Source organism: Bos taurus, chromosome 18, assembly GCF_002263795.3.
Source record: "Bos taurus isolate L1 Dominette 01449 registration number 42190680 breed Hereford chromosome 18, ARS-UCD2.0, whole genome shotgun sequence".
Taxonomy (NCBI): domain Eukaryota; kingdom Metazoa; phylum Chordata; class Mammalia; order Artiodactyla; family Bovidae; genus Bos; species Bos taurus.
In genome coordinates this window covers 10711093-10717196 of record NC_037345.1, presented here as the reverse complement: position 1 = coordinate 10717196, position 6104 = coordinate 10711093, and positions in this window count along the sequence as shown.

Genomic DNA, 6104 nt, shown 5'->3' with positions numbered 1-6104 from the left:
GCAGAAGTTTAATCCTTGGTTGTTGAACTAAGATCCCACATGCTCCATGTTATGGCCAAAAAATAAAACGTACAATTCGAAACTTATATAAATGTCAATTAAAAATACATAGATTAAAAATATTAAAACATGACAGTAACTGCAGTCTGGCCACCATCTGCTATTATATAGCCAGTGAGCTAAGAATGATTTTCTTACTTTAAACAGTTGGACACAAAATCAGAAGAATAATATTTTCTGATGTGTGAAAATTATGTGAAATTCACATTTCAGTGTCCTTAAAAAAGTCAGAGAGGAACACAGCTACGTCCAACTGTTTTTCCTATTGCCCGTGGCTATTTTGGTGTCGACAGCAGCTTTGAATAGCTGTGACAGAGATGGTATGGTTTGAAAAATCAACAATATTTACTATCTGGCCCTTTATAGAGAAAGTCTGCCAACCTCTGGTTTAGTGCATAGCTGTATAAAAGGCTTTTTCAGGGAAGCAAATGATATCACTTGATGATGCTTAGAATTGCTGGCGCTTGGTGATGAAAATCAGACTGAATTTTAGCTGGTTTTACTATTGTGATCTCTACAACTGGGGTGCCCCCAATGCCCCCCACCCCCAATGCCTGTCCCTGGGACCACCATGGCCCCCTGCACTCAGTGGGCTACAGGAAATTACCTTTTGGCCTAGAATGCAGCCACCCTGGATATTCCTGAAACTACAGTCATGAGTTTTGTGCTCATAAGTTCAGCAGATCTAATCCTCCCACTCCACTGGCTGCAGGTGGCAGAAACCTGAGTGAGCAGAGATGGAGCGCTGGGGTTACTGCCTCTTGTCCCCATCTTCAGGAGGCTGGGGGCTGCTGGGCTTCGGGACACTTTGCTCTTATGGGACAGCCTCCGTGCTCAGACTCATCTCTCCATGAGGGACCAGGCATCGCTGGCTGGCAGCACCCAGGCAGCCCCCAGACAGCAGGCAGGAAGGGGCTCTGGCCAGGAAGCATCTGATGGGTAAGAAGATGGGGATGAGGATGGACAGAAAGAGCTTGGAAGACAGTAGACCCTTGATGCAGAAGAGGAAAATATCCAGATGGCCTTGAGTTTTTTTTTTTAATTGAAGTACAGTTGATTTATATGCAATGTGTTAGTTTCAGGCATAGAGCAAAGTGATTCATATTATATATATATATTATATATATGTGTGTGTGTATATATATATATTGTTTTTCAGATTCTTTTCCCTTATAGGTTATTACAACATATTGAGTATAGTTCCGTGTGATATACAGGAGGTTCTTGTTGGCTATCTATTTTATATATAGTAGTATGTATCTGTTCATCCCAAACTCCTAATTTATCCCTTCCCCCTTTCCCCTTTGATAACTGTTCATTTATTTTGTATGTCTGTGGGTCTATTTATGTTTTATAAATAAGTTCATTTGTATCAGTTTTTTTAGATCCCACATATAAGTAATACCATATTTGTCTTTGACTTACTTAGTCTGATGATCTCTAGGTCTGTTCTTGTGCTACAGATGGCATTGTTTCATTCTTTTTTATGGCTGAGTAATATCCCATTTGTGTACATGTGCTGCGTCTTCTTTATCCACTCCTGTCGACGGACACTTAGGTTGTGTTTCTATGTCTTAGTGGTAGGTGTTAGTTGCTCAGTTGTGTCTGACTCTTTGCGACCCCATGGACTGTAGCCTGCCAGTCTCCTCTGTCCATGGGATTTTCCAGGCAAGAATACTGGAGTGGGTTGCCATTCCCTTCTCCAGAGGATCTTCCCAACCCAGGGATTGAACCCTGGTCTCCTGCATTGCAGGAGAACTCTTTACCATTTGAGCTACAGGGAAGACCTGTCTTCTCTGTCTTGGCTATGCTAAACAGTGCTGCTGTGAACATAGGGATGCATGTGTTTTTTCAAATGATATTTTTCTCCAGATATATGCCCAGGAGTGGCATTGCTGGATTGTATGGCAACTCTGTAGTTTTTTAAGGAGCCTCTACACTGTTCTCTAGCTCTGCGCCCTTTGTAAGCCTGAAAGTCTCTGTGTATCTTTTAATAGCCCATCTGTTTTCCCACCATAGCCTCTCATTGTCCCGGTCTTTCTCCCCCTTATCTTCCCAAGCCTCTCCTCCACAACCACACTCCCCCCTCACGACTGTCCCCTCCCCTCAATTTACTCCTCCTCCTCCCCACTCATTCAGCGGGTGGAACTGAGTGATAACGGACCAGCGGCTGAGGGCGTGGACTGTGATGCTCACTGTCGTGTCACCACGCCTGGCCTGCTGTAGGTGGTCAGTACTATCTGGGCACTTTTGACCAGCAGGGCTCAGCCCCACAGCTCCATGAGCACCAAGGTCAGCCCTGCAGCCTGACAGGTCAGGCCTGTTCACAGTGCATCGGGAATCCTGGACAGCTGAAACTGACAAAGGCAAAGAGAGTTTTCATACGATATTGTAGAACGGTGGAGTTTGGATGAAACTTTAAAAAAGCAGTGTTTCAACAGGCTTAGGGCCAAACAGAGCCAGGTGGGAAGGGGCCAGCATCCGGTCTGGGCTGCAGTGTGGACCCGGCTCCTGTTCCCATGGGAACCACGGAGTTAGGAGGGCTATGGACCATCATGGTCAGAAAGCACTTATCTGGATCTGCACTTCGGTTGGAAATCCAGGCTGCTCCTGTGTCAAAGTTAAAATTCTCCTGTGGCGGAAAGTTTCATTCTGAATGGTTTTATTCTGAATGGTAGAATTGCAAACAGCAAAGTTTCTGCTCATCTGTAATTTTACAGTTCAAAGTTTCTTTTTGAGTAAAACAGTCACGACACAAGAAAGGGGGTTGTTATGACGCTTTACAGTGGCAGCTGCGTTTCCTGGAGAAGTGCGGTTCCTTGTAAACTTGAGGACAGCGAAACCTAGCAGCTGGTTTTATCTGTGTCTGTTACCCTGCCTGATCCTGTGATGCCATCTCTGTCTTGGGGGCAGGATAAGGACTTCTGTGCTGATTGTTCTATTGGCTCTGGCTGGAGGAGGGAAGGATCCTGTTATTGGGGTCTGGCCCAGATCAGGGGGCTCTGGGGACGCAGAGGGAAGTGGGTGGATGCAGGCCAAATCTTGGAGGTAAAACAGATCAGGAAGTAATGGAACATGGGGAGAGAAGCAGCAGGAGGGGCCTGGGGTGGTTTCAGGTCTCTGACTCAGGCCTGGAAGGTGGTGGCCAGCCCTTAGGAGGGAGGAGTTTGGGTTTGGCTGGGCTAAGTTTGAGGTGCAGCCTTGTGGATGTATGGGGTCAGGGTGCAGGCTAGACTATCAGTTGGACGTGAAGGCTGGGGGGTCTGCAGCACAGACAGGTGGGAAGTGAAGTCGCCAGGAAGGCAGTCAGTGGAAGGAAGTGACCTCAAGGAGGATGTGTGGAGTATAAATTATTGGGTAGGGGTGGGGGAGGAGAAAAGCCAGGGCTGATGACCTAGATCCCCAGGAAGGAGAGTTTTTATAAGGCAGGAATGCTGACTGTAAACTCCTGCATGTAAGGACTGGAAGTGCCCTGTTCAGTTCAGTTGCTCAGTCGTGTCTGACTCTTTGCAACCCCATGAACCGCAGCACGCCAGGCCTCCCTGTCCATCACCAACTCCCAGAGTTCACCCAAACTCATGTCCATTGAGTTGGTGATGCCATCCAACCATCTCATCCTCTGTTGTCCCCTTCTCCTCTTGCCTTCAACCTTTCCCAACATCATGGTCTTTTCCAGTGAGTCAGCTCTTCGCATCAGGTGGCCAAAATATTGGAGCTTCAGCTTCAACATCAGTCCTTCCAATGAACACCCAGGACTGATTTCCTTTAGGATGGACTGGTTGGATCTCCTTGCAGTCCACGGGACTCTGAAGAGTCTTCTCCAACACCAAACTTCAAAAGCATCAATTCTTCCGCGCTCAGCTTTCTTTATAGTCCAACTCTCACATCCATACATGACTACTGGAAAAACCATAGCCTTGACTAGACAGACCTTTGCTGACAAAGTAATGTCTCTGCTTTTTAATTTGCTGTCTAGGTTGGTCATAGCTTTCCTTCCAAGGAGAGAAAGTGAAAGTGAATTCGCTCAGTCGTGTCCGACTCTTTGCCACCCCATGGACTGTAGTCTATCAGGCTCCTCCGTCCATGGGATTTTCCAGGCAAGAGTGCTGGAGTGGATTGCCATTTCCTTCTCCAGGGGATCTTCCCGATCCAGGAATCGAACCCGGGTCTCCCACATTGCAGGCAGATGCTTTACTATTAGGTAAGCGTCTTTTAATTTCGTGGCTGCAATCACCACTTGCAGTGCCCTGTAGATTTAGTGAAAGGGCCCCTGCGGCCGGGTTTCAGTGGTTTGGGGAATGAATGGAAGGTTAATAAATCTGGACAGCAGTCCTTAGACATTATGGAGTGAAGTTGGGGTGGAGGGCATGGGGGTGGGCTACGGTGGGAGAAGCTAGACAAGGCCTGAGCGTCAAGGAGAGTTAATTTATCAGGACTGGACAGACTTAAGCACAGAGGAACCAGAGATCAAATTGCCAACATCCTCTGGATCATCGAAAGAGCAAGAGAGTTCCAGAAAAACATCTATTTCTGCTTTATTGACTACGCCAAAGCCTTTGACTATGTGGATCACAATAAACTGTGGAAAATTCTTCAAGAGATGGGAATACCAGACCACCTGACCTGCCTCTTAAGAAACCTATATGCAGGTCAGGAAACAACAATTAGAACTGGACATGGAACAACCAGACAACAACATGGATTTGGAACAACGGTTCCAAATAGGAAAAGGAGTATGTCAAGGCTGTATATTGTCACCCCGCTTATTTAACTTCTATGCAGAGTACATCATGAGAAACGCTGGGCTGGAAGAAGCACAAGCTGGAATCAAGATTGCTGGGAGAAATATGAATAACCTCAGATATGCAGATGACACCACTCTTATAGCAGAAAATGAAGAGGAACTAAAAAGCCTCCTGATGAAAGTGAAAGAGGAGAGTGAAAAAGTTGGCCAAAAGCTCAACATTCAGAAAACTAAGATCATTGCATCTGGTCCCATCACTTCATGGGAAATACATGGGGAGACAGTGGAAACAGTGTCAGACTTTATTTTTTTGGGCTCCAAAATCACTGCAGATGGTGATTGCAGCCATGAAATTAAGAGACACTTACTCCTTGGAAGGAAAGTTATGACCAACCTAGATAGTATATTGAAAAGCAGAGACATTACTTTGCCAACAAAGGTCCATCTAGTCAAGGCTATGGTTTTTCCAGTGGTCATGTATGGATGTGAGAGTTGAACTGTGAAGAAAGCTGGTCACCGAAGAATTGATGCTTTTGAACTGTGGTGTTGGAGAAGACTCTTGAGAATCCCTTGGACTGCAAGGAGATCCAACCAGTCCATTCTGAAGGAGATCAGCCCTGGGATTTCTTTGGAAGGAATGATGCTAAAGCTGAAACTCCAGTACTTTGGCCACCTCATGTGAAGAGTTAACTCATTGGAAAAGACTCTGATGCTGGGAAGGATTGGGGGCAGGAGGAGAAGGGGACGACAGAGGATGGGATGGCTGGATGACATCACTGACTCGATGGACGTGAGTCTGAGTGAACCCCGGGAGTTGGTGATGGACGAGGAGGCCTGGCGTGCTGCGATTCATGGGGTTGCAAAGAGGCGGACACGACTGAGCGACTGAACTGAACTGAAGCACATGAAAATGCTCCTGGAAAGGACTGGTAGAGAACGCAGGCCGAAGTGAGGGTTCCCAGGAAGGGGTAGGGTCCGGGCTGTGGGGGAGCAGAAGTGGAGGGGACGGAGAAGCGGGAGCCCAGGCTCAGGGATGGGAGGCTGTGCCCAGGTTAGTTGAGGGGAGCGGAGGGGTGCCAGAGTGGGTGGAGGGTCCCATTGCTGGGTGACCTGCCTCTCATTGGGTCTCCCTGGGGCCCGCTCTCGTCTCTCCCAGCTCTGCCCTCATCCCAGCCACACCCCCGCTGCTCCCACAGCCGCGGGTTTCTTCGCTTCAACCCAGAAAACCCCGCCATCCCCACGTGCTCCCTCCTGGCTCCTCCCCTCAGCCCTCAGCCACTCTTCCTGAGTCCGCTTCCAG